The sequence below is a fragment of the Ovis aries genome, chromosome 9 (assembly GCF_016772045.2).
Source record: "Ovis aries strain OAR_USU_Benz2616 breed Rambouillet chromosome 9, ARS-UI_Ramb_v3.0, whole genome shotgun sequence".
Lineage (NCBI taxonomy): Eukaryota > Metazoa > Chordata > Mammalia > Artiodactyla > Bovidae > Ovis > Ovis aries.
In genome coordinates, this window is record NC_056062.1 from 82,101,114 (window position 1) to 82,128,242 (window position 27,129).

Here is a 27,129-nt window from a genome sequence, read left to right on the forward strand (position 1 = left end):
ACGGGGGAGCCTAGCAGGCTGCCGTCTATGGGGTAGCAGAGTCGGACACGACTGAAGTGACTTAGCAGCAGCAGCAGCAGCTAACTCTTATTATCCTTCAAAACTCAGTTTAGATTTCATACCTACTCCAGGAAGTCTTCCTTAAATTCAGTTAGACTAAACACCTTCCTCTGTGCTCTTCATATTCTCTGTACCTTCTGGACTCACTCTTGTGGAAGGACTGAAATCTGTCTTCTCCACAGGCTCCAATGGAAACTAAAAGGCAGAGACCATCCGATGTTCACCTTTGAAACTCACATCACCTGGCACAGCAAAAGCGCTTAAAAATGTTGACAAGAACATCTTAGCAATATGCAAAACCCAATTAATCTAATTTTAAATGAGCACAGATTTAAGCTCTAGATCTAATTTTCCCCCCAATCTTGGGTCCTTATAAAGCCTTGCCTTCCACAAGGGTGGACTCTGCCCCTGAAAGTTATCCCAAGAATTAATGACAATGTATGGCTCCAAACTGTGCTGGCCTCTCTAATTAGGGCAAATCTACCAGCCAATTAAAAGTCTACTATCCTACACACAAGTGCATCACAGAAGAGGAAATAAAAAACACTAAACAGACAAAGAGGCTCAATTCCATTTATAATTAAGTAAGCAAATAAAACATTAGGATATATTTTCATTCAGCAGATTAACAAAATTTTTTAAAATTTCTTAGGAAGCAGTACTATTAAGGATATAGGGAAACAGTTATCCTCATACACTACAGAAAACATGTGTACCTGTAGGTCCAGGTGCTTAAAAGAAAACTGACTTAAGTGCATAAAGATATGTACAAGGATTTTCAATGCAGCACTATAACAGAAAAAAAAAAAAGGAAAAGCTCCAATGTTTAAAAAAAGGAATTGGTTGAACAATTAATATGCTAAATATCTGTTAGGAATATGACAGATCTAAATACAGTGATATGGGAAAATGTTCAAGATATTTAGGAGGGGAAAGCTGAACATAATGATCTCCTTTTTGTTTCAAATATATACCAAATTTCATCAAATCTAAGATCCAATTGATTTTTAAAATAACGGTCTCATTTTATGTGCTTTGAGAACGAAAAATGCTGCCAATTAAATCATAGTAAACTCTTGATTATAAGACATCCCAATTTTAAAGACACAAAATATAGTAAAACCTGTTCATCTTTAGACTCAATGAAATATGACATAAGCACATAATCATAGACAGTAGTTAAGTATGTAAAATTATAAAACTATATATTATAATATCCACAATGGTTATTTAGCTCTGGGAAGTACAATTATGGATAACTTTTCATAATTTACATTATAGTCAAACACTCAACGAGTGTTTGTTAGGCACTGATTTAGGTATAGGGGAAAAAAAATCTAAATAACACAGGCAAAGTCCCCACTCTTCAAGGCTTACCTCCTAGTTGGGGAGGAGGTAAACAGGAAAAAACAAAAATCAAGAAAATTTGTGCTGTGGTTTTCACATTTATTATTTTCCTATTATACCTGTCTCAAACTCCTGTGAAATAACTAGAGAAGTTTTTCTCTCCCAAAGAAGCATCTAGTAATATTAGCTGAAATGTGAGTTGAAGGAGAATCTAAGGCATAAAGAGAGAGATTCAGGCAAAGTCTGGAGTAACTACTCACTGGGAGCCCAAGCAAGAGCTGAACACTTCACATGCATTACTATACTTCCTACCCAGATCAACTTTATAATAGAATATGCACTATTAGCTCCATTTTACAGATGAGCAAACAGACATAAAGGAGTTAAGCACTATGCTCATGGCTGTCACAGAACCGGGGCTCAAAGCTGATTCCTCCGTGCTGTAACCAATATATTACGACACCCTAATTATTCCTTAAGGCTCCACTGACTCTACAAGAACTAAGAAAGTCACTGCTAGCCTCTGGACCCTCACGGTAAACCCTAAACATACTGAGGATAAAGAATACTAACTTGAGAAAATAACCTCAAAGGATAGGTCATCATCATTTATTTGGCCAGTCTTCTGATTTTGCAATGTATGAAGCCTGAATCTCTGTTCATAAATCTTTTCCCCTGTTTAAGAATTATGCAACGGAAGCGCAGTTTAGGGCATTAACTGTTACTTGGCTAGAACAAATAGCTTTCAAAGTTTGACAATGACACTGATATGAAATATATTTCATATTGCAGTGTTACAAACATATATAATTCAACTATGTAGGATGTATTCTGCTGCTGTTGCTAAGATGCATCAGTCGTGTCCGACTCTGTGCGACCCCACAGATGGCAGCCCACCAGGCTCCTCTGTCCCTGGGATTCTCCAGGCAAGAACACTGGAGTGGGTTGCCATTTCCTTCTCCAATGCATAAAAGTGAAAAGTGAAAGTGAAGTCGCTCAGTTGTGTCCAACTCTTTGCAACCCCATGGACTGCAGCCCACCAGGCTCCTCCGTCCATGGGATTTTCCAGGCAAGAGTACTGGAGAGGGGTGCCAATGCCTTCTCCGGATGTATTCTAGCATCTTCATTTATTTTAATGACAGCTGTAGCCCATCTGATTGACTTCCATAGTGGACTGTGGCCTATTAATACATTTGAAAAACAATGAGCACAAAGAACTTAAGACCTTTGTCCTCCCCTTCCCTTATCCCTGTCAGTCCTGAAATATTTTCTGATAAGAAAAGGGGAAGCACTGAGCTTGAAAACCCAGGAATATACAAATGCCACACACACACACACACACACAGAGGAGAAGGTTGGCCAGGCACAACAGGGAGGGACTGAGAGGATGCGAGACTATCAAACGGGAAATCAAAATACTACCTTTTGCTGGATAATTGCTAGATACCCCAAAGCACGTTCTCAATAAACTGGATTTATAAAGCATTACCCTTTGGTCTAGGCCCAAACAGGACCTCTACCTTCTCCCAGAGTCCAAATTCAAGTCTACCACCTGAGGTGCCCCAAACAGTAAGAACTCTCAGAGAGTTCTGTGAGGGTATCAGAATACAAGAATACTGACGCTAGCCAAAGAGCGAGCCCTTTGCATATCTGCAGGAAAGGAAGACAACTATTAATATACGATGTGGCCCAACCGAACTTCTGTCTACTTTTCTTCAGCAGGATTACCAGTGAATACAGTAAGAGCTAGAAGAATAAATCTTCTGGCAGAGAAGGCTTATTCAGGATAGATTCCAAGAAAAAAAATTACTGGGTCAAAAGGCACCAGTGTTCAGAGCGCAGGCTGCCTTTTACAGGATTTCCATTCTGAAAGGCAGCACCAATGCACCACGTAGCACAGTGACTGTGCCCGACCCATCTTGTCTCACACAGATTATTTTCCTTTAAAAATTTCAGCAGGGTAGATATTTTTTAATGTAGATTTTTTATTCATTTCTTATACTTTTATTTATTATGTTTATCCATTCAAAAACTGTTTACTGAATACTTCCTAAATGCCGGATATTATTCTTTTCCTCTCAGAGCTCAGAGTCTAGTAGAGAAGAAAGACAGTAAGTAAATGAACAGGTGATTCTAAAAGTGAAGTGCAATGAAGGAAATCAACAGTGTGCCAAGATCTAGGGAAAAAACTCATTTATTCAATAATTGAAAGACTTCCCTGAGGTGGTGCTACACACTGGGTCTTAAAGGATGAGGAGTCAGCTTTACAAAGGAACTAATACTGTGAACAAAGGTCCTAAAACAGGAAAGAAGAGTACTTTCAATTTAATTGAATGTTTTATTTTATAGCTACCTAGTGAGGCCAGCCATTTTCTAATATGTTTACTAATCTGTATTCCTACGTTCATATATTTAATTATTAATCTGTATATTATACATAAAGGCTATTAACCCATTTACCTCAATGCTTTTCCTAGTATATTATTCTGCAATTTTGTTTATGGTGTTAGACATAGAGGGAGTTTTTAAGTAGTTATACTTACATATATTTTCCTTTGTGATTTTTTTCCCATTACTCCTAAACTTTTCTTATCCAGATACTGGGTGTTCCTATTTAGTATTCTGTTTTATGACATGAATTTTACATTTAATGCTTTTATACACCTGAAATTTATTCTGGCATAGGTTAAAAAACCCTTTTTTCTTTTCAAATATTCACATTCTAAAGATGCTAACTGCTCTGGAATCATCAAATGCTGTGTGACCTCAGGTTTCCGCACTTATAAACGGAAATAATAATAGCTAGATCAGGAGAGGATAAAGGAGATGTGTAAATAATGTTCAAAGCAAGTAGTCAACATGTGGTAGCTATTATTTATTGGTACTAATTATCTAACCTACTGATTCATGATGTTCCATCATATTAAATTTTTATACAGTATTATAACACTACTTCAGGGCTGTCTGGTCTAATCCTTTACTCTGTTTTTAATTCTTTTGTCAGTAACATGCACCTGGTAAAATCAGCCTAGAGTATTTCCCATGACTTAACATTTTACATGTTTTAGCTAATCTCCTCTGCTTATTTGTCCAGATGACATCTACTCAGAACAGTGGTTCCCAACTTAGCTGCCTGAAACCACAGGGAAGCTCTAACCTTTAGAACACCAGAAAGAACAGTCATCTCAATGTACCATCTGGATCCAAAATATTCTTTTCATTTACTTTGACTATATTAAGTCATTTTACAACTAACCTACAGCAATATGAACAAAGGGATAGTAAAAAATAATTTCAAGAACACAAGAACAATCTTTATAAAAATTTAAACATAGCAAATTTCTTATTCCATGTTTCTGTTATTGAATGCATACAGATGTAAACAATCTGTATGTTTGCAAAGGATGAAAGATGTATCCTTTAAATGCAGCTAACTGCTCATAAGTTATCAAGCATGAATCTATAATATTTCCATTTGCTTTTAGGAATATTGTTTACTAATTAATTGTGAGTCTGAGAAATCATCGAGAAAATCATCAGTTGAAGACCTGCAGGCTGAGATTTCACTAATAATGCTTTACCATCATCATCAAGTCTAAGTGTAGCCTTTTCTTTCCACTTATCTTCTGACTTGTCTAATCACTCCGAAATGTATAGTTTTGTCCTTTTATTGTCATTATATGGAAAATGTAAAATGAAAAATCTATATTCACAAATATGTCAAAAGAAAGCTTAAAATAAACAGAAAAGACTAAGAAGGGCCTCTCCAAACTGCTCTTGTATCTTTTTGAAAATGATGCAATACTTTGGTTGATGTAATAAGAAAACTGAAAAATGGTGCAGTGGTGGTGATATATTTTATCACTGTATCATCCTTCTAGGCAATTACTTCTATGTTCTTTTGGGGGGGGGGGGTGCTGTTAATAATTCCTAATAGTAAAATGCTTCAAGATAAAGGAAAAATAAGATCACTAAAATCCTGTACTGTATCTTAGATTTATACATGTCTAATAAGCCCATATGGTAATCACAAGCTATGTTATTTAGTAAGTAAAATTTCTTTTTGTTTTGAAAATCTCTAAGAAATAATAAAATATATAAATATCAATCATTACAAATAATTAGAACTGATTAAAACGGAAATTCAAAAACCAAAATTGAAACCAATACTGTGACGATAACCTTTTATGGTTAAGAAACATGGTTATCTAGATCTCTCCCCAAGATGTTCTGATTTTATTAGTCTGAGGTATGTGGGGTATGGCCTACACTGATATCCTTTAAAATTCCCCAGGCAATTAATTCTACTGTGCAGCCAAGGTTTAGAACCATGTTAAATTACAATAATTAAATGAAAAAAATAAACAGACCAAATCCACTGAAATTTTGATGAATTCATATTTTAGTCATAAATTAACTTGGAATAAATTAACATCTTTATAATTTCAAATGTTCCTAACAGGTTGATACTATCTCTTCCCAAGGTTTTAAATCTTGGGTTAATGCGCCCAGTAATCTTGTAGATTTCGTATCACAAGATTATCATGTTACTTACTTACATAGATTCCCAGGTACTTCATACTTTGATTGCTATTTTGAATCTAATCTCTGTTCCACCTTGTATTTTTTAATTCATTATAAGAAAAGTACTGATATTTCTGTTAGTTTCTTCCCATATCCAGCCACTGCAGGGACCTCTACATTCTAGCCCATTCCGGTATCCTGGCCTGGAGAATTCCAGGGACCGAGGAACCTGGCGGGCTGCGGCCCACGGGCCGCAGAGGAGGACACGCCTGAGCGCGGCGCAGCACGCGTTCTAACAGTTCTCCGCATGGCTTCCCTTGTCTTCTTTCCCAGCAAATGGTGTCTGGCAGCCTTAATTCATAGTGTAAAACAGCAAAAGCATACCAAAAACAAAACAAAGAAATCCTCTTAACCTTTAAGAAGTCAGCTTTATACACCAATTGTAAAAAATTAAACCATCCAAAGTTTCAAAAAAAGTTTTCTTGTAGACAAGAACTGTATTTGAATTGTCCAAGTTTCACTCTAGTCTTTTGCTAACCTTTTTTCTAAAGTTAATATGTTCTTCAATGGAGTGTCTACCACCTGTTAAAAATTAATACTAGATGAGGCAAAACTCTCTTAAAAAGAAGACTACTAGTTACAACTGAGAAGCGAGTCCAACTGTCACAGAATACTATGGCCCAGTTCTTCTTACTGAAAACCAATACTTCGTATCTCACTCTTGCAGGTGAGTTTAAAACAAAAAATCATCTAATTTCTTACTTGAATCCAAGACATCTTATGTCAGTGAGAATGAGTACTCATTCAACTGTGCACTGTACCAGAAGAAACAATAAACTATGAACCAAAAGACCTGGATTCTAAGCTCAGCTCAGGCACTAAATAAGAGATTTCATACAAGCTACCACTCTACACCCACCCACACCAGCCACCACCTTGAATAAAATAATCTGCAAAGCCCTTTCTGTCTTTATAATAGATAAATCATACTCCTGGTTTACTACAAGACTGTTGTTTTTGTTTTTAGTCACTAAGTCATGCCCAACTCTTCTGCGACCCTATGAACTGTAGCTCACCAGGCTCTCTGTCCATCGGATTTCCCAGGCAAGAATACTGGAGTGGGTCACCATTTCCTTCTTCAGGAGATGTTCCCAACCCAGGGATTGAACCCGCAACTCCTGCATTGGCAGGCAGATTCTTTACCACTGAGCCACCAGGGAAGCTCACTACAAACCTTACTTGCCTACAAATTAATTTTCAATCAAAGTTTTGACTGTGTCTTAACATCAACTAACATTTTAAAATCTGTGTTACTGCTGAATTCAGACTACAGCAAATGTAGAAGGAAACGAAGACACAAACAGGAAAGCAGGGAGGAAAAAGATATTTTTAAAAAGCAGCAACTATCAGAGGTACATCCTCCTTGGGCGAATGTGTAAGCGTTACAGCAGACTATCCCTCTCCTAATACACCTAAGTCTAAAGAACAATTATTCTACACACCTAAGCAAAGGACAAAAAGGTTTTACTTTCAAAAGTTATATCAATTCTTACCTATATCAATTTACCTATGTATAAATTCTTACCTAGAATTTCCTGATTAATAATATAAATATTAATAAAAATAAATTATTATTAATAATCAGGAAATTCTAGGTAAGACGATCAATAAAAAACTAGGATAATAAAGCAAGAAACAGTTGAACATGTGGCAAATTAAATATGGGATTTTAATAAAATGTACTTAATCTATCAATAAGAAAAGACAAAGGTTTTCCATCCCCTTTCCACTAGGATGCCATTTTTTTTTAAATCCATGGTTTTCCATTATACTTTGCTACCTTCAGAAATAAATATTCCATTCATGTGGACTTTACTATGCACTTGGGGATAGCCACTGAAGACACAAGAAACCTAAAATATATGGTAATAAGTATTAAATATGCTCAAAATAATTATTCAAACACTAACAGGAAGTGAAAAGTTAAGCTATGACTAATTTAATGTCTCTGTAAAGGCAGTTTCAAATAGGTTAGGCATGATAGAAAAACTCACCATGGTATATAAAGAACAACTAAGCCACAGTTGAAGATTTTCTAAAATTAATTTAGAAAACCAGAAGGGTCACACTATGAATTTTAAAAAACGGTCTTTAAAGAGGGGAAGAATATGAACTCAAGCTGAAACAAGTCTAGTCTTTAATTTGCATTTAAACCACATCACACAAGACAACATTAATATTCTTTAACTATAGCTGTGACCAGGTAACTCTCTATTCAACAACTAAAGGTTCCCTGGCCAACTAAATCAAATCCCAAATCCTTAATCTAGTATGTAAAGCCCTTCAGTTAAGCCTCAGCCTGCCTATCTTTTCAGTTTTGCCTCTTTCTGTATGTTCTCTTATAATCAAATCAGACTACCAGTTATTCCCAGGACATGCTCTGGGCTTCCTCCCCTTCACCTGCTACTCTGAAACCTTATCAGTCAGTTCAGTAACCTCACTGCCACCTGGTGTTTCACCTGTACCATTTTATGGCACTTACAATTCTATTAAATTTTATAAAAATGTCTATGTCTGCTTATTTTCAACAGATTTGGAGGTTCCTGAAAAAAAAGAACATCATTTCCTACAACTCTGTATTCCCAACAGCGCCTACAAAACTGACTGCATATACATACCAGCAATGTGCACTGAGCAGTTAAAAGTGGCAGCAACTTCTCAATCTTGGGTTTTATAAAAATCAAATACATCACTTTTGACATTCACAGTACTAATTTTCACACAAAACAGGAACCACACCCCACACATCAAATGCTTCACTAGGCCCACAGATTTTAAATTTACAGCAAATGTTCTGGTCTATTTAACTGTAGTATCTAATTATGAATTCTGAGTGTTGAGCATAGCAGATCCTGCTTTTAAAGTCTCAATCTCATGATAATATATAAAAATGATTTCTTCTCTTGCCAAAAAGCACAGCTGTTTAGTTAGCAAATAAAAAATGATGATGTATGCATATTTCATCAACAAATTTCAGATTAAAAAACTGCATCATTTCAGAAAGTATTTGTACAAGGGCAGCTGTACAGTGCTGACAGCTGTTAAATCATTGTATAATATTTGAAAAATAAAGCCAGTACCCATTATAGCCCTAACAGTAGTTACAATCTCATTAATTCAAGACTTTATGCTTTGTATTAAAGGGATAAAAGAATGAACCAGACACTGGGAATTAAGACATGTTTCCAAAAAGTTTCAATAAAAAACACAATGAAATAAATACTATAATTTTAAAAAGTGGTAAGGAAGAATGTAGCAGGTGAACACTTGAAACAGGCTGTGGAAAAAAAAGTTAAACTTCAAAAGACAAAAAAAAATGATAAGGCATAAAGCCCTACAAGTAAAAATGTGTTGTAAAAAAGTTACATGTACTCCACTCCTTACTTTTAAAACCAGAAGAACTGTAAGGACTCCTAATTTTTAAAATGAAGTGTTTCCCCCACCTCCCCTGGAAAAAAAAAAGTTACATGTACAGCTGCAGAAGAGGCAGTATAAGAGTTATTTAGCAGAAGAAGTTATTTAGTGGAAAAATAGTGGAGAAAAACAGGGGAGAGATCTTGTTGATTCCTGTGGGTTCTTTTCAAAGCCTTAGCAATGAGTGGCCTGATCTGATCTGGATTCTTCTAAGATAACTGTGGAAACAATGAAAGATTTCAGAAAGGAGAGACTGAAAGCAGGACCCCGCTGAAAAATTACTACAAAAGGGGAAAGTTGAGGCGAGTCTGAAGTTCGCAACAGGAAAAGAAAAAACTGATAAGGTTCAGGACTGCCATAACTAATTAGATGTGGAGGAGTAAAACTGAAATTAAATCCCTGGGTTCGTAGTGTAAGCAATATGGAAGCTAGTAAAATCAGCAATTTTCAATCAATTTCAAGTAAAAAAAAAATTTACTGATCACTTTGTACAAAGGTTGAAGTACTCAAAACTCACAATTTTTGTGAGGAAAAGTAGTCACCAAGCTTACATACACAGATATATGTAATTCATGTGTTATACATCAGGGTATGTTTCCAAAGGAAAGAGGATGGGAGACACTGATAAGGAAAGAAACAAAACAAGAAAGTGTTTGGTACGCATACCATGTGCTATGAACGGAGGAATACGATTACCTCAAATCTGTGCACGCAAAGTCTAAAGGAGCAGAGGAAAAACAAACCAAAACATAAAATTTTTTTAATTAGAAAAATAAAAAGAGTGATGAAACCTCAGGGCAAAGATTATGGTTGGGAGGTAACTTTGATCAGAGGGAATATTTAGAAACAACTCTTAAATGACTAGAAATTCAAGCTAGGCCTTAGAGCGAAAGTCAAACTATTTACAAGAGAGAGAGATAAAGAAGATGATGGTGTTCAAATACAATAAGGAAATAACTGAGCCCGGGCTGGAGGAAGCAGGGTCTGGGGAATGTATAGCGGTAAAGTAGAAATCTGGCAAGATACTGAAGAGCCAAAATACAAAGGAAACCAGGCATCAGACTGACCAGCTTAGACTTTACTATATAGGCAATGGGAAGACGAAGGTTTTTAACTAGGAAAATATTAGTAAGCACACAGAGGCAGAACACATGATGAGACTACGCAATACTGAAGGCAAAAAAAAAAAAAAAAAAGGCAAGGGTATATTACAATATTCTCTTAACGAAAGGTAACAAGTCTAAGCCACAAATTTGACATCAGAAATAAAAAGGGGAAGATGGAAAAAAGAGAGATTACTGAGGTAAGGCAGAAAGGCTTTAGCTACCAAGTGAATGTGTTTGAAACTGAATGTAAGATAACTTCAAAGGTTTAAGTATAATCCATTGGGCAGATCAGATGCTAGCTTTGTTCCAGGAGGGAGAAGAAATCATTCTGGGACATACTTATCTTGAAGTACCTTCAGGGTATCTATCAGACAAACATCTATCAGACAACAGAAACACCAAGAAAAGCAGGAAGCTCCAGGACATAAAGGGATTTAAGAGTCATCTGTGAAGAGATGACTGTGGCTGCTGTGAATGAGAGGAGAGGACAGGGGACTAACCTTTGGGGAATGCCTAGTTTAAAAAGCAGGAGAAGAAGCAAGAGAAGAAAGAAGGAGACAAGAGAGCACAAAGCACCTTTTCAACATGCTCTCACAGGTCCTACAAGTCTCAGAGACTAAATAAACTCATTGTGCCAAAAGGCCACAATAAGCACTGGGAAACGTGGGGAAAAAAATTAAGGACTAAAGGTAAGATATAGTAATATTTCAGAAAGCAGAGGTTTTGACCCTGGAATTTTTAACCACAGAAGTTTATCCTGAAAAATAAAACTCTTGGGGGTGGTAGTAGGGGGCTGTAAAACAAAAGTCTTCCCTGTGGCATCAACTCTAATAGCGATAAACAGAACCTAAATTTCTAGCCCTAGAAAGGAATGGCTAAATATAACATTTAAAAAACCAAATATAAGGACTTCCCTGGCGGTCTAGTGGCTAAGAATCCAAACTAAGATACCACATGGAGCAACAAAGCCTGACCACTGTAACTACGGAGCCTGCGCTGCCACAATGAAGTTCCCTGCATGCCACAACTGAGACTTCATGCAGCCAATTTTTTTTAAAAAGCCAAATATCATAAAAGAAAACATTTTACTACATTTTAAACATTTAAAACATTTTAAACTTCAACACTGAGGGAGGGGAGAATTAAAGTTAAAGAAAAACTGTTGCACAATGTGGCAAAGGATCACATTTTTAATATATAAAGGGCTCCCATAAATCAATGAGATAAAAGGAAAATGTTCCCCCCCCAAAATGGGTAAGATACAAATGGCAATTTCCAAAGGAACAAATGAAGTGAAAAGCGAAAGTCACTCAGTCATGTCCAACTCTTTGGGACCCCATGGACTATAGGGAGCATGGAATTCTCCAGGCCAGAATACTGGAGTGGGTGGTCTTTCCCTTCTTCAGGGGATCTTCCCAACTTAGGGACTGAACCCAGGTCTCCCGAATTGCAGGCAGATTCTTTACCAAATGAGCTATCAGGGAACAAATGAAAACAACCAGTAAATGAAAACATTGGCTCTCAGTGCTAATCAATGAAATAAAAATTTAAATGATGTATTATTCACCTAAGATGTGGAGAAAATGAGCATGCACAGTCTTGAGAGTATACTGGAATAGCCTTTCAAAATGCCATTTTTGGCAATGTAAGCACTTTAAAAAGTTTCCACCATTCTACTTCCAAGAATATATGCAAAAAATACTTATACCAGTGTACAAAGTTGTTCACATGAAGATATTCACTCTAGCTTTGTTTATAATGCTGGAAAGTCAGAAAAAACCTAAACGTTCAACAAAAAAAATTACGGCAAATCCATACAATGATTTTTAGATAGCACTTCAGAGAAAACAGATTAATGTTTAAAGTGGAAAACTGTTAAATACGGCAGTTTATGAAATAAAAGCTTCTAAAGTGTTGGAGAAGATTCTTGAGAGTCCCTTGGACTGCAAGGAGATCCAACCAGTCCATTCTGGAGGAGATCAGCCCTGGGATTTCTTTTGGAAGGAATGATGCTGAAGCTGAAACTCCAGTACTTTGGCCACCTCATGCGAAGAGTTGACTCATTGGAAAAGACTCTGATGCTGGGAGGGATTGGGGGCAGGAGGAGAAGGGGACAACAGAGGATGAGATGGCTGGATGGCATCACCGACTTGGTGGACATGAGTCTGAGTGAACTCGGGGAGTTGGTGATGGACAGGGAGGCCTGGTGTGCTGTGATTCATGAGGTCGCAAAGAGTCAGACATAACTGAGCAACTGAACTGAACTGAAACAGCACATACAATATAACTCTTTTTCTTTAAATTCTGGAAAGACACCCACCAAAGATTCAGTACTACTGGTTATCTCTAAGTATTGATACTAGGGTGAAATATTTTGATACTAATTATTTTATATTGAACATATTCTCATAAACAAAGAAATGGGTTTTAAATTAACAAAATACAAAGAATATTTAGAAAAATGAACACAAAATTATGGGTATAATTAGGGGCTTCCTAGGTGGCTCAGTAGGTAAAGAATCCACCTGCCAATGCAGAAGAATACAAGAAGTTTTTTTTCTTCAACTACTGTTTAAACAAAACAAGTATAAAGAATTAAATGGAATGTAAAGAAAAAAGATGAAAGAGTTGATGCAAAGAAGAAAACAGAAAATTCACATCATAAAATCCATAGAAGGAAGCAAGGTCATCTGTTAAGAGTCAAGTGTTTCAAGACTGGGTTTAGCAACCTGAGTTAGGAGTGAAAAGGCAATAAAGAAAATGAGTCAACTTTGGGATGAAAAAAAATTAGAAGTGAACTAACACACAGGCAGCTGGAGAACAAATATTTAACAGTCATGATAGATGTGCTTTTTTCGGGGGTGCTAGGCAGGGACTAAAGAAAAAGTGAAAGGTGATATTTACAAGTTGAAAATTGACCAGTAATATAAGGTCAAGGAGAGAAGGACTGTGTGGTACTAGTGGGTTCATAGTATATGAACTACAGAATTCAAGATTGGGAAAAAGGAAGAAAACTAACAGCCTGGGAGGACTGCAGGAGACCATGAGGACAGAAAGTTGGTTCACTGGATAGGATGGAAAAATACAAAGGCTCTGGAATGACAATCTCTGGTCACAGTTTGAGACCTGAGGTCTAAATGATGACAAGGTTGAAGAACACAGTCATTCATGTAGGTCATTAATGTAAAATGGAGATAAAGGTCCCTGGACTTAGTGAACTGTAGCTCTGAATGTGGCCTTTCTGGCCTGAAATAAAGGTAACTATTACTTTAATCTCTGTGCACTGCACTTTCTTCCAAATTCATTCTTTCTAACCTGACAGGAATTTGGCTGGTACTTAACCTCTCTCTGCACTTTATTCAACCACAAAATGAACAGAATAAGGAGATGAGAGACTGAATTAAATGAATGGTTCTCAACCCTGACTGCACATTAAAACAAAGAGACCAAAAAAAAAAAAAAAAAACTGGCAAAGCTACCTATACTTTGATTCCAAAGCCAGTAATTGTAATTAATTTGTTGAAGGGTGGGATTCAAGCATCAAGTATTTTTAAGAAGCTACTCAGGGAATTCTAATGTGTGGCCAAAGTTGAGAACTGAACTAGGTATTTCTAAAGGCTCCTTCCCTATAACTCACTGCCACTGTGCTCATTTGCTGATTAACCTCCTGAACATCCTGCACCAAGCACTTCCACAAACATCTTAGTAAACACTGGGAGGCAAATGTTTCTGTGTCCATTTTACAAATAAGTTCAATGAAGGTTAAAGAAATGAAGTGACCTGTTCAAGATACAAGAGTCACAAGCTAGAATGGAGCCCAGCTAGAATTGAGGTTTGGTTTGATTTTGTTCCAATCCACCCTACATGTAACTTGCTTTCTCCAGCACTCACAGCAACTACTTGAATGCCTTCTGTTCTCTTCCCAGGTCCCCCTCTCCTCCCACCCCCAAGCAAAGCACAAAGTTTGTGATTTATGGGTTGAATGGAGAGAAAATTATGGGAACAAGGAATTAACCCCAAATTTTACAGTAATTTCATTACAGAATTACAGACCACCACCTAGGGAGGGTTTGCAATTTAAAATAGCACTGTGAGAGTGTATCTACGGAGTACATTTTATTCACTTAAGCCAACATACACCTTGCTATTAAGCACGCAGCTGGTGTACAAAGCTGGTTCCAAAGATAAATTCATAAATAGAAAAGCAATGTTTACGTTTTCCAATAAGCAAGATGTTCTAAAACGAAATTCTAAGACAATTCTAGCAAAACAGTAAGTGACAAGAGAAATTAGGGTGTTCCATCAAATAACTTAAATGTATAAACATGATCTTCAAAATTTTAAGGCATTAACTATTTCTACCCAGTGCAAACACTAAATACAGTTGCACTTTAAAAGTATGATTACTATCTTTTTGCTGATCCACTGCTGCTGCTTCTTTGATTATATCTACTTGGAAATTTCATAAACATTCAAGTTCTGTACCCCTGGCCCAAAATTAGTTGAGTTACTAAGGTAAAATCTCAAAAAAAAAGGACGGGGGGGGAGGGGCAATTAGAAAAGATCTAACTACTTTCACTCTTAGAAATGCAACTTAAAAAGAAATTCATGAAGTATATTTACAAAAAGTGTATGTGTATTCATCCATTCAAGCCTTTTCTGAGCATCATGTTCTCAGCACCCTGAGGATGAAGAGGCAAATCAGAGCTCATGTAATGCTTTCTGTTGAGGAAGTGCCATGGCAGAAAAATGTAATATTTACTGGGATGCATCTGGATAGATAAGTGACTTATTCTTGGGGAGAAAAGGGAGTGAGATAAGGAGAACTGTGCAAAAAAGTTTTCAAGAGCATAGGCTGAGTATTTTTAAGAGGAAAACTCTCAGTACATAAAACCTTGGAAATGAGGGAAATTCCTAGGAAATACACACACACTCACTAAGGAACTAAATTAAAATCAGAAAGAGAAGCTAGGACGGAGAAAACAAAATGGACAGAAACTGCTCCACGGGAATGATTTAAGTATCCTGCAAAGTTAAGAAAAATGAGAAGGTTTCAGTTATAAGACCTCAGTTAACTACCAAGTTGTTCGCTAGATTTGTGACATTAGTTAAATCACCTCTATTCTGGGTAACTTTTCATCCAGAAAAACATATGTATAATGGCAATCACCTTACACTTGAAAAAAAAAAAAAAAACTAAGAATATTAGCAATCAAATCTGAGCAGAAGTTCTATTTTTACCTACAGATTAAGAAGAGAAATTCTCCAAGACATGTTGAAGTATTTATCTTGTTTGTGATTAAGAATGCTCTCAATACAATTAACAGAAATTTGGAAGCCCAGATGCCTTTATTAAAACTAGTAATTGACATTCATTTACTGGGCTGATTCAAGCTGAATCTTTTTTGATGCCTTGGTCAGTGCACCAGTTTTATTTTTTGAGGCGATTACATGTGCTTTCCAAATACGTAACTTAATACCATTCACCTCCAATGCTGGGAGGACCCGAAGAGATTAAAAACAGAAGCCTTCGTTAATACTGAATTAACCCGAGGACCCCATGAGCTACCGGAGTACAGAAAAATGTAAATGCTCAGAACACGGTAGGCATGCACCTTTATAGAACCAAACGGAGGGGGAAAACTTCACAATGTCAAGATCACTTCACCTTATTCTTAAGGGAACAACACATGCCTTTCTCTCAGTGAACGGTCCTGGCTTTCTTAGCTGAATTTCTTCAGTAACGCACTAAAAAATCAACAAATCGAGTCTATGAATTACAGAGAAGAGCTTGGTTGTCTGTAACCTTCATACTGCTCGTTCTTTTCACCGCACACTCCCAAGTTACTATTACAACGTAGTAAGAGCGCACCGGGTATTCAAGTCGCATGAACAGCAAGCTGTCGGCCTCCCAACAAATATGTTAAAGAAAAACTTTGGCATACGACTTTAAAAGACTCCAAATAAGTAAGGCGTCAGACTCAGCCCTTCTATCAGGGCAAATCGTGCGGTGCCATTTTTTTTTAAATTTTTTGCCTCAAACCCCATAAAAAGACGCTGCTCAAGTTACAAGGTCTCTGATGCCCAGACCCTTCAAACTTTCTGGACAGAAAGATGCTGGCACCCCAAGACGCCAGTGGCGACGACGGACACCCGTCTTCACGCCCTCACAACTTCTCGCCGGACCTCGGGGTCCCCCTCCCCGCGGGCCGGACAACCACCCGCGCGGCCCTCCCTGCGGCCCGCGAGCCCTCCGGCGGGCGGCCGCGGCCCCTTAGGGAGCGGGGAGCCGCCCGGGAGCGCCCCGTTTCTCACAGACCCCAACATGGCGTCGGCCGCCGCCGCCGCCGCCGCCGCCGCCCGAGACGACGACACCTCCCCGCGCCGCCGACGGCCCGGGGACCGCGGCGGGGAAGCGCAGGGAAAGTTTCGCTTCTCTTCTCCCGGCCCTCCGGGGGGCCGCCCGACGACCAAGCCCGGGGTTCACCTACCCAGCCGGGCGCGGACGGCCGCAGCGGCGAAGGTCCGACTTCTCCTCTTCCCGGGCGCCGCGCGCGGACTCTCCTTGCCTCCCGCCCCAGCTTCGCAGGGTGTGCAGCCAGCGGCCCCGCGCAGCCGGCGCGATCCGGACGCGGCGGGCGGGCGGGCGGGCGTCGCAGACGCTCGCAGGTGACCCTCCCGCCCCTCCAGTCGAAGCCCACAACGGCCGCCGGGGCTGGCCTCTCCCCTGCGCGCGCGCGCAGAAGCGCGCCGCCACCCACACGCCGGGCGCGGGCGCGGGCGCGATCACACCCCCAGCGCTCGCTCCCCACCCTTTCTGGCCTGCTCTCTCGCCCCGCCCGGGCCGTCCCGCGCGCCGGGCCCGAGGGGGCGGGGCCAACGCGGAGGCCACACCCGCCTGGGAGGCTGGGGCTCGGGATTGGCTCCTCTGCTCGGAGTTGAGGGCGCGCGCCCTGACGTGGATTGGCTACACGTGCGACGTCTTTTACCTGGGCTGCCTGGCGCAGGCGAGCCCTCTGAAAGGACAGTTCACCTCCTAGGGAAGTGCTTAACGACGCTATAAAAATGGAAGGAGGGCTGGGCCCCTTTCCTCTCACCCCGAACGGGCCTCTGCGGGGAATTCAGGAACTTTCCGCGACCGGGAAATGAAAGCTTTGGATTTAGCTGCCCAAGGCGTCCGGCTAGACGTGTTTGCTACATCCTCTTAGCGCGCCCGATCCTGCCCCCTCACGTGTTCCACTTGCTTGCCCTAAAAATCCTACCGCTTGAAACACAGGAAACGACGGCGGCAAAACATACCCCGCATACTCCGCACAGCCTTTTAAGTGATGCGTTTATTCCCTGACTTAGAATTCTGGTCTTTCCCCAAATTTTCTGTGATACCACAAACGTACTTCACACACCTGGAAACAGTGATGATGGTATATAAGGTTGAACGTGCCCCTTCATTTATACCGCAGCAAAGTGTGCTGGTGGGTCCGTGGAGACGTAAAAGATGCCTAAGGTAGATAAGGACTGTGGGCCTGGTGAGGGGTGAGGAAGACTGCATATTCACTTCAAACAAAAAGTGAATAGGCAGAAATTAGATTTGAGTAAATTTTATCTTTCCCGCTGATCTATTACAAGATTTTGAAAAAATACCTCTTTTTCTTTTATATGTTTTCTTCATTTTTTTTGTTTTTTCTTTTCTTTGAAATAGTAACTTTTTTTTTTACCTTTGATTGTAGCCATCAGAACCCACGCCACATGAAAGAGCACCCACCTAGGGAACATAAAGCAGGTCTTGTTTCCAACCAACTTTCTTTTGGTCTGGGATTTGTCCTCCCCAGATCTTCCACCTGCCATCCTGTTCTGTTTGAATATGTCAGAAACAAAATTTTTTTAAAAAAATTGGTGGCTAAAACAAACCTGGCAAGGATGAATTTTTAAAATAGGAAAATAGGAAATCACCATCACAGAAACCTTTACAAGTGTTAGCTGTAGTTATCTGTAGACAAATACAAATGTTCCTTTCAACCATCACCATACCCCAACTTAATTTTGCCTCATTCCTCCTCTGCATACAGAACAGCCTCTGTCAGTGGAAAGAAGGATGGATTTACCTCCAAGATTCCTTTAAGTTTGAGATTAGGAATTGCTATGTCAGATCAGTTGTCTAAGGTCTAGTCTAAAGTGACAGGAAACATTTTTGATCACTCACCTATTAGTAAAAATGTTTGCCCTCTCTCACCTCCCAATATATTTATTTATCTTACCATAAATGTCATGGGGACTTCCCTCCTGGCTAAGTGGTTGACTCTGTCTGTCAATACAGGAGATGTGGGTTTAATCCCTGGGTCAGAAAGATTCCCTGGAGAAGGAAATGGCAACCCACTCTAGTATTCTTGCCTGGGAAATTCCATGGTCAGAGGAGTCTGGTGGGCTACAGTCCACTGGGTTGCAAAAGTCACATGACTTTGTGAGTAAACAACAACAAAAAGCATGGACTTAGCAGCCAAAAGGACTACTCATAGTTTGGCTTTGTCACCAGCTACACAGTATGAAAAGGCAAAAAGATATGACATAGGAAGATGAGCCCCCCCCCTCCCAGATTGGTAGGTGCCCAATATGCTACTGGGGAAGAGTGGAGAAATAGCTCCAGAAAGAGTGAAGAGGCGGGCCAAAGCAGAAATGATGCTCAGATGTGGATGTGTCTGGTGGTGAAAGTAAGGTCCGATGTTGTAGAAAACACTATTACATAGGAACCTGGAATGTTAGGTCCATGAATCAAGGTAAGTTGGATGTGGTCAAGCAGGAGATGGCAAGAGTGAACATCAATATTTTAGGAATCAGTTAATTAAAATAGATGGGAATGAGCAGATTTAATTCAGATGAGCATTATATCTACCACTGTGGGCAGGAATCCCTTAGAAGAAATGGAATAGCCCTCATAGTTAACAAAAAGAGTCCAAAATGCAGTACTTCAAGAAGCAACAGTTAGAACCGGACATGGAATGAACTGGTTCCAAATTGGGAAAGGAGTATGTCAAGGCTGTATATTGTCACCCTGCTTATTTAACTTATATGCAGAGAGTACATCATGTGAAATGACAAGCTGGATGACTCACAAGTTGGAATCAAGATTGCCAGGAGAAATACCAACAACCTCAGATATGCAGATGTCACCATTCTAATGCCAGAAAGAAAGCAAAGAGGAACTAAAGAGCCTCCTGATGAGGGTGAAAGAGGAGAGTGGAAAAGCTAGTTTAAAACTCAACATTCAAAAAACCAAGATCATGGCATCCAATCCCATCACTTCACAGCAAATAGGAAAAAAATGGAAACAGTGACAGATGCTATCCTCTTGGACTCCAGAATCACTGCAGACAGTGACTGAAGCTTAATAAAATTAAGACCCTTGCTCTTTGGAAGAAAAGCTATGAAAAACCTAGACAGCATATTAAAAAGCAGAGACATCACTTTACCAACAAAGTTCCATCTAGTCAAAGCGATGGTTTTTCCAGTAGTCATGTATGGATGTGAGAGTTGTACCATAAAGAAGGCTGAGCACCGAAGAATTGATGTTTTCAAACTGTGGTGCTGGAGAACTCTTGAGAGTCCCTTGCTCCAATACTTTGGCCACTTGACTCGAAGAGCCAACTCATTGGAGAAGATCCTGATTCTGGGAAAGATTGAGGGCAGAAGGAGAAGGGGATGGCAAGGATGAGATGTTTGGATGATATCACAACTCAATGGACATGAGTTTGAGCAAGCTCCAGGAGATGGTGAAGGACAGGGAAGCCTGGCATGCTGCAGTCCATTGGGTCGCAGAGTCAGACACTAACAGGGACTGAACAACAACCTGTGTCCTTGGCCACACCCAAATTTTGCCTTAGTTTCTTCATTTGTAACATTAGGATATTTAAATTATCTACCTCACAGCATCATATGAAGATATTGAGTTAATATTTGTACAGCATAGTGCCTGGTACATGGGAAGGGCTATAAATGTAAATTATATATATATAATTAATTATGTATAAAATAATATATATAATATATGCACACATTGGGGGGCTTCTCTGGTGGCTCAGACAGTAAAGAATTTGCCTGCAATGCAGGAGACCTGAGTTCAATCCCTGGGTCTAGAAGATTCCCTGGAGAAGGGAATGGCTACTGACTCCAGTTTTCTTGCCTGAAGAATTCCATGGAAGAGCCTGGCGGGCTACAGTCTACAGGGTTGAAAAGAGTCTGACACGACTGAGCGACTAACGCTTTAAGAAAGTGTAGTTATTCAAATTAAAATGTTCATTCCTGGGGGGATTTCCCTGGTGATACAGTGAATAAGAATCCACTTTCCAATGCAGCAGACACAGGTTGGATCCCTGATCTGGGAAGATTTCCCTTGCCTTGAAGTAACTCAAGCCCATGCATGGCAACTACCAAGCCCACACTCTAGAGCCCTGTAGCGTCAACTACTGAAGCCCATGCCCCAGGAGTCTGTGCTCTGCAAAAAGAGAAGCCACTGCAATGAGAAGTCCTGGCACCGCAACCAACAGTAGCCCCTGCTCACCATAGCTAAAGAAAGCCCGAGTGCAGCGACAGAAGAACCCAGCGAACCAAAAAGAAATAAAAAATTAAGTTCCTGGGACTTCCCTGGCAGTCCAATGGTTGCGACTCTGCCTTCCAGTGCAGGAAGCTTGAGTTCAATCCCTAATTGGGGAACTAAGATCTGCATGCTGCACAACGTGGCCGAAAAAGAAATAAGTAAATAAGATCACTTCATTAAAAAGTTAATTCCTCCGTCATATCAGCCCCATTTCAAGTGCTTAAAGGTCACATAACTACTGAACAGTGCAGAAATATTTCCATCACTGCAGAGACTCCTATTGGATAACACTGACAAAGCTGAAAAAAGCAAGCAACTCAGGCAGTATGATCAACTCTTGATTTGAACTTGTAACTGGGGCACCCTGTTCAAATCGAGTGATAAGATCTCTCTCTGAGCCTCAGATCTCTATAAAATGAAAATAAAAATAGGCACTACCTCATGGATTGCCACCCAGAGAAAATGAGATAGAGTGTGTAAAGTCTTTGGCAGAGTACCTAAGAGGAACTTGGAAATGCTAGTAAAATTTGAGTTTAACCCAATTCTACAAGCCTGAAAGGCAAAGATATTATCCTTGACTCTAAGTTTTTCAAGGATATGTATTTTGGAAAAGACAAGTGTTTGGTTAACTTTTAGTTGAAAACAGAACATTCAGAGGACGATGACAAATACCTGACTTTTAATTACTATTGGATTTTTTTCTTTTTTCTTTTCTTGGTAAAGAATCTGCCTGCCATGTGGGAGACCTGGGTTTGATCCCTTGGTTGGGAAGATCCCCTGGAGAAGGGAAAGGCTACCCACCCCATATTCTGGCCTGGAGAATTCCATGGACTGTATAGTTCATGGGGTCGCAGAGAGTCGGACATGACTGAGCGACTTTCACCTTCACTTCTTTCTTTTTTACTTTTTAAAAATTTTTTGGCTGCACTGGGTCTTCGCTGCTGTGAGGGCTGTTCTCTGGATGCGGCGAGCAGGGGCTACTCTTCGTTGCGGTGCCGGGCTTCTCACTGCGGTGTCTCCTCTTGTGGAGCACGGGCTCCAGGCGCACGGGCTTCAGTAGTCGCAGCATGTGGGCTCAGTAGTTGTGGCACGCGGGGACTCGTTTCTCCGCAGCATGTGGGATCCTCCCAGACCGGGGATTAAACCCATGTCCCCTGCGTCGGCAGGTGGGTTCTTTACCACTGAGCCACCCGGAAAGCCCGCTACTGGATTTCTTTGTTCTTGCTGGTCTTTTCCCAGTGGTACCCATATCAGTAATGGCACCGCCACCCACAAACCTGATGAGTCATCACTACACCATCCCCTTTCCCATCTTCTCTAACCAATCCTTTTGCCTCCAAAATATTGTAGGATCTGCTTCCAAAACACTTTATCTGATCTCTTCCCCTCTCTTTGTGTCCCCTCTGCACAGAGAGCGTACAGGCTGTATCAAGCCCCACCCAGGTGGCCATATACTGGGTACAAGTTGCGGTAGTGGAACAGCCTTATGGAAGAGCACCTTTCCCTCTGAGGCAGTGTAAATTTTCTATTCATCATCTATATCCTCTGGCAGCTGTCAGTAAAGTGTCTTCTTCTAATAAAAGTATTTTACTGAAGTTTTTCAACAAGATGAAAATGTCTTGAGAAGTAGGTACCTCTTCTAATTTGCCCAAAGGTGCCACATGGGGTATAACATTTCTCTTTCCCTTAGGACAAAATGCCAGCTCATCACCAGGTCCTACAAGGCCTAGCACAACCCAGCCTCTACTAGTCTGTCTGTCTTAAAACGATGCCCCACTCCACCAAATTCCAGTGATGTTGACCTTCTGTTGTTTTGAAAATAGATCTTGTTCTGTGGGGTCCACTGCCTCAGCCATTTCTCCATCTCAGTTCAGTCTCAGTTCAGTTCAGTCACTCAATCATGTCCGACTCTTTGCAACCCCATGGACTGCAGCACGCCAGGCCTCCCTGTCCATCACCAACTCCCCGAGTTTGCTCAAACTCATGTCCATTGAGTCGGTGATGCCATCCAGCCATCTCATCCTCTGTCGTCCCCTTCCCTTTCTGCCTTCAATCTTTCCCAGCATCAGGACCTTTTCAAATGAGTCAGCTCTTTGCATCAGGTGGCCAAAGGATTGGAGTTTCAGCTTCAGCCTCAGTCCTTCCAGCGAACATTTCTCTACCTAGACAGTCCCACCCAACCCTTACACAGCTGCGGCCTCTGTTTTCTGTCAGGCCTCTGAGCCCTGAGAGAGTGCCCTGTGTGCTTCCCTCTCAGTACCCAGGAGTCTGTCTGGGAACTGTAAGCTCCTAAAGGCAGGGCGCTCACTGTCTTGCTGTCCTTCTGTCCTAACAGGACAGGAGGTCAGTGGTTGTGCATTTTAGCAACGTTGCCACCCCTTTCTACACTCTGCTGTGCAGATGGGGAGAAAACCTAGAACTCTGTTTTCCCCAAGGACTTTTCCCTGAATGGTTCCAGGTTGAAATCCGCCATTGGAGAAACATATGTGAGATCTGAAAGGCAGAAGAAAAGGAGAAATCATTTCTCTCCAGTATAGCTTCAGGCAGCTCAAATAACAGGGGACTGTTTTCCTAGACTCGTGCGAAAATATGAGACAAACCTGAAAAAAAAATGGCCATTCTATTTTCTAAAGTCGGGGGAAGGGGCCGAATTCTGAAAAAGGGCGGTAGAAATGTTCCAGATTAAAAGAGGCAAAAGAGATGTAACGACTAAATGCAATACAGTCAGCCCTCTAGATCTGCAGATGCCAAATCTGAGCATACAGGGGTCTGACTATTATGCCATTTTATACAAGGGACTTGAGCACCTGCAGATTTCAGTATGTGCTGAAATGGTGGGGGAGGGAGGGCTTCCTGGAACCAATGCCCCCTGCGGATAAGGAGATATGACTGTATCTGACCATGTGCTGGGTCCTGAACTGATACTGAAAGGGGAGAATGCTACAGAGGATATCATTGGATCAACGGACAAAATTGGAATGTGAACAGAAAACTAGGTAAAAAGTGTTATATCAGAGTTAAATTTATTGTTCTGGGCTAAGAATAATAACTAGAGAATATCCCTACTTTTAGGATATACACACTGAAATATTTAGGGGTAAAGGACTATGATATGTATAACTTATCTGCAAATAATTCAGAAAAAAATTAATATATATAACTTAGAGGTTAAATATAAAAGAGAGAAATCACCTATGTAAGTGATAAAGTAAATGGAGTAAAATATTAGCAGGTGAATTTGTGTAGAGTATATGAATATATAGGTATGATTTCTATTCTTGCAAAATGTAAATTTGAAGTTATTCCCCTAAAAAACAATAGTTAAAATATCTATATGATGAAGTATTAAATAAACTAAACCAGTGCATTCTGAAGGAGATCAGCCCTGGGATTTCTTTGGAAGGAATGATGCTAAAGCTGAAACTCCAGTACTTTGGCCACCTCATGCGAAGAGTTGACTCATTGGAAAAGACTCTGATGCTGGGAGGGATTGGGGGCAGGAGGAGAAGGGGATGACCGAGGATGAGATGGCTGGATGGCATCACGGACTCGATGGACGTGAGTCTGATTGAACTCCGGGAGTTGGTGATGGACAGGGAGGCCTGGCGTGCTGCAATTCATGGGGTCTCAGAGAGTCGGACACGACTGAGCGACTGAACTGAACTGAACTAAAACTGATTAATGCAAGCCAAACTAGAATAATTGTCTTAAATATCCAATCTCAAAATAGGCCTAGACTGACAGCTCCAATTAAAAAAACGATGCATTTTATACTTTTTTTTCTATTAGTAATTCACCAGTGAACAAAAAGTAAATTTACTTTCCTTGAAGAAGACAAGGAAAGAAGACATAGCTCCTTGGCTGTGGGAAAATGACCTGTCATGCACAAGGTGACTTACAAAGTAAAACACTTAAACTTTTTAATTAAAAACCCAGATAAAATACTCAACTATCTTAGGTAGGATTACACATGATTCTTTTCTTCTTCTCTGTAATCTACCAATCTTCTATAATAAGTACATATTGTTTTATTTTTGTAAAAAAACACTCAAGGCATAGTCATGGGGAAGTATTTGAATGAAGTATGAATCATATTCAAAAACTCGTACACAAAAAGACACAATGGCTGCTTTCTTTGATAGAAAAATTCCTAAATGATTTACATATTACCTTCTCGGCCCATGGTGGCAAATTATATAACGAATGCCTTATTTCTCAACATTAACATCCGTAAATGGCAAATAAAACATTAACTTCAACACGCAGTTATCGAGTAAGCTTACCATTGATAGAACTAGCTCAAAATAAGTATAGAACGTGCGAAGTTGGAACAAAAAATTCATCCGAAACTTTAAATCCATATATTATCAAGGGAATCTACTTTAAAGAGCAATGTATTTTTTCTAGAATACTTGTATAAATAGGTGGTTCGTAGTTTACATGAACATAGTTTACAATAAGTTTATATAAAGAGAAAAAATTTAAGCATGATTCATTAAAAATTCATTTTCAAATAAAAATTAAAACTTTTACAACGTGGAGCTAGATAGACCTGGGTTCAGATTCTGATACTGTGACACATTAACTAAAGAACCTTGTGTAAATGGCTTAACTGTTCTACACCTCAATTTTCTTATTAGCAAAATTTATAAAATGTGAACAATAATCCCTGCTCCCTAGAACTATAAAGATTAGGGGTAATGTGAGTAAAGCACTTAGCAAATAACAGGTGCTCAGTACACTGTGAATGTGGTGTTAATAGTTGTAGTAGTAAATGTTTTCCCTTTTTTTTTTTTTTTTGACCTTACCACGTGGCTTGTTGGATTTTAGTGCCCCAACCAGGGATGGAACCCAGGCCCTTGGCAGTGAGAGCACTGAGGACAATGAGGGAATTTCCAAGTTGTTGTTATTGAAATTATTAACAAAGTCAAAATGTTACCACTTACATGAAAAGGCAGGAAGTAGTATATTAAACCTTGATATGTCTGATTCACAGATCCCTGGCCAATACATGCAAAGAGACCTCCTCCATATTTGTGCCTCTCTGTACACTTACAAGCGAGAACAAACAAGGAAAGTTCACAAGCAGCATACATCTTATGTGACAAGTGGTCATTCAGCTGCAATCACCAGACTGTGCTTCTCACCTGGTCTCCCTCTGACTCTGTGAAGTCGCCCCCAACACTCTTCCGCAACCTCTACCGCCCACGCCACCCACAGGTTTCTTTGCTTCTTAGCTAAAGTCCAGCCACCAGGCCTGGTAGGCACCAGGACAGGCAGGACAGACAGAACAGGTTCTGGAAGAGAGGCAAGGTGGCTGAACCAAGAGGAAAGGTCCAAACTCCTTGCAGCACAGCTGCCTTGCTCCACTGCAACTGGGCCTCAGCACATACAATCAGTGCCCATTTCGTTATGACTCACGCATAAGGAAGTAAAACCGAGTGCCAAGGCAGCCAAGAAGCAGGGAACAGAGCAGGAGATACAGGCTCACAGCAGGACTTGGTGCCGAGGTCAAAACTCCTAAGGGTTGGAAAGGATGTTTTGATCTGGAAAATACCGCAGAGCTTTTTGGTGATAATGCAAAGTTATGAATGGCCTCATCCTATCACACAGTACCTTCTTCTCACTTCCTCCAAGTGCTGAACTTTTTTCCACTTACTTTTCTTCCATAGCATCTCTAGCATACCTTTTTCTTTTCTCCCAGCCTCTACTTTTCTGTAGGAGGATCCTGATACAGTCTCCTTTCCCAGAAATGGAGTACTGTCTATGTACACATGCGTGCTTAATTACTATAGTCATGTCCAACTCTTTGTGACCCCATGGACTGTAGCTCACCAGGCTTCTCTGCCCATGGGATTCTCCAGGCAAGAATACTGGAGTGGGTTGCCATGCCCTCCTCCAAGGGATCTTCCCAACCTAGGGATAGAACCCGCATCTCTTAAGTCTCCTGCCTGGGTAGGCAGGTTCTTTACCACTAGCGCCACCTGTGTCTATGTATAAGATAGTGCTAAGTCGTGTCTGACTCTTGCG

At 40.2% G+C, this 27,129-nt stretch overlaps 1 protein-coding gene across 4 annotated transcripts in view; it reads right to left on the reverse strand.

Moving 5' to 3' along the window:
• PLEKHF2 (pleckstrin homology and FYVE domain containing 2) overlaps positions 1–17,274 on the reverse strand; it is a 105,232-nt gene extending 87,958 nt beyond the window's left edge. For 2 of the 4 annotated variants that reach the window (XR_009595093.1, XM_027973207.2), the window contains exons 1-2: positions 17,003–17,274; positions 123–255 (exon numbers count right to left, since the gene is read on the reverse strand). The gene's annotated coding sequence lies outside the window, so the exon portion shown is untranslated. The remainder of the gene's footprint in view (positions 1–122; positions 256–17,002) is intronic. The other 2 variants (XR_009595092.1, XM_027973206.2) reach the window with 1 other exon arrangement.
• Between the last annotated feature and the right edge of the window lie 9,855 nt (positions 17,275–27,129).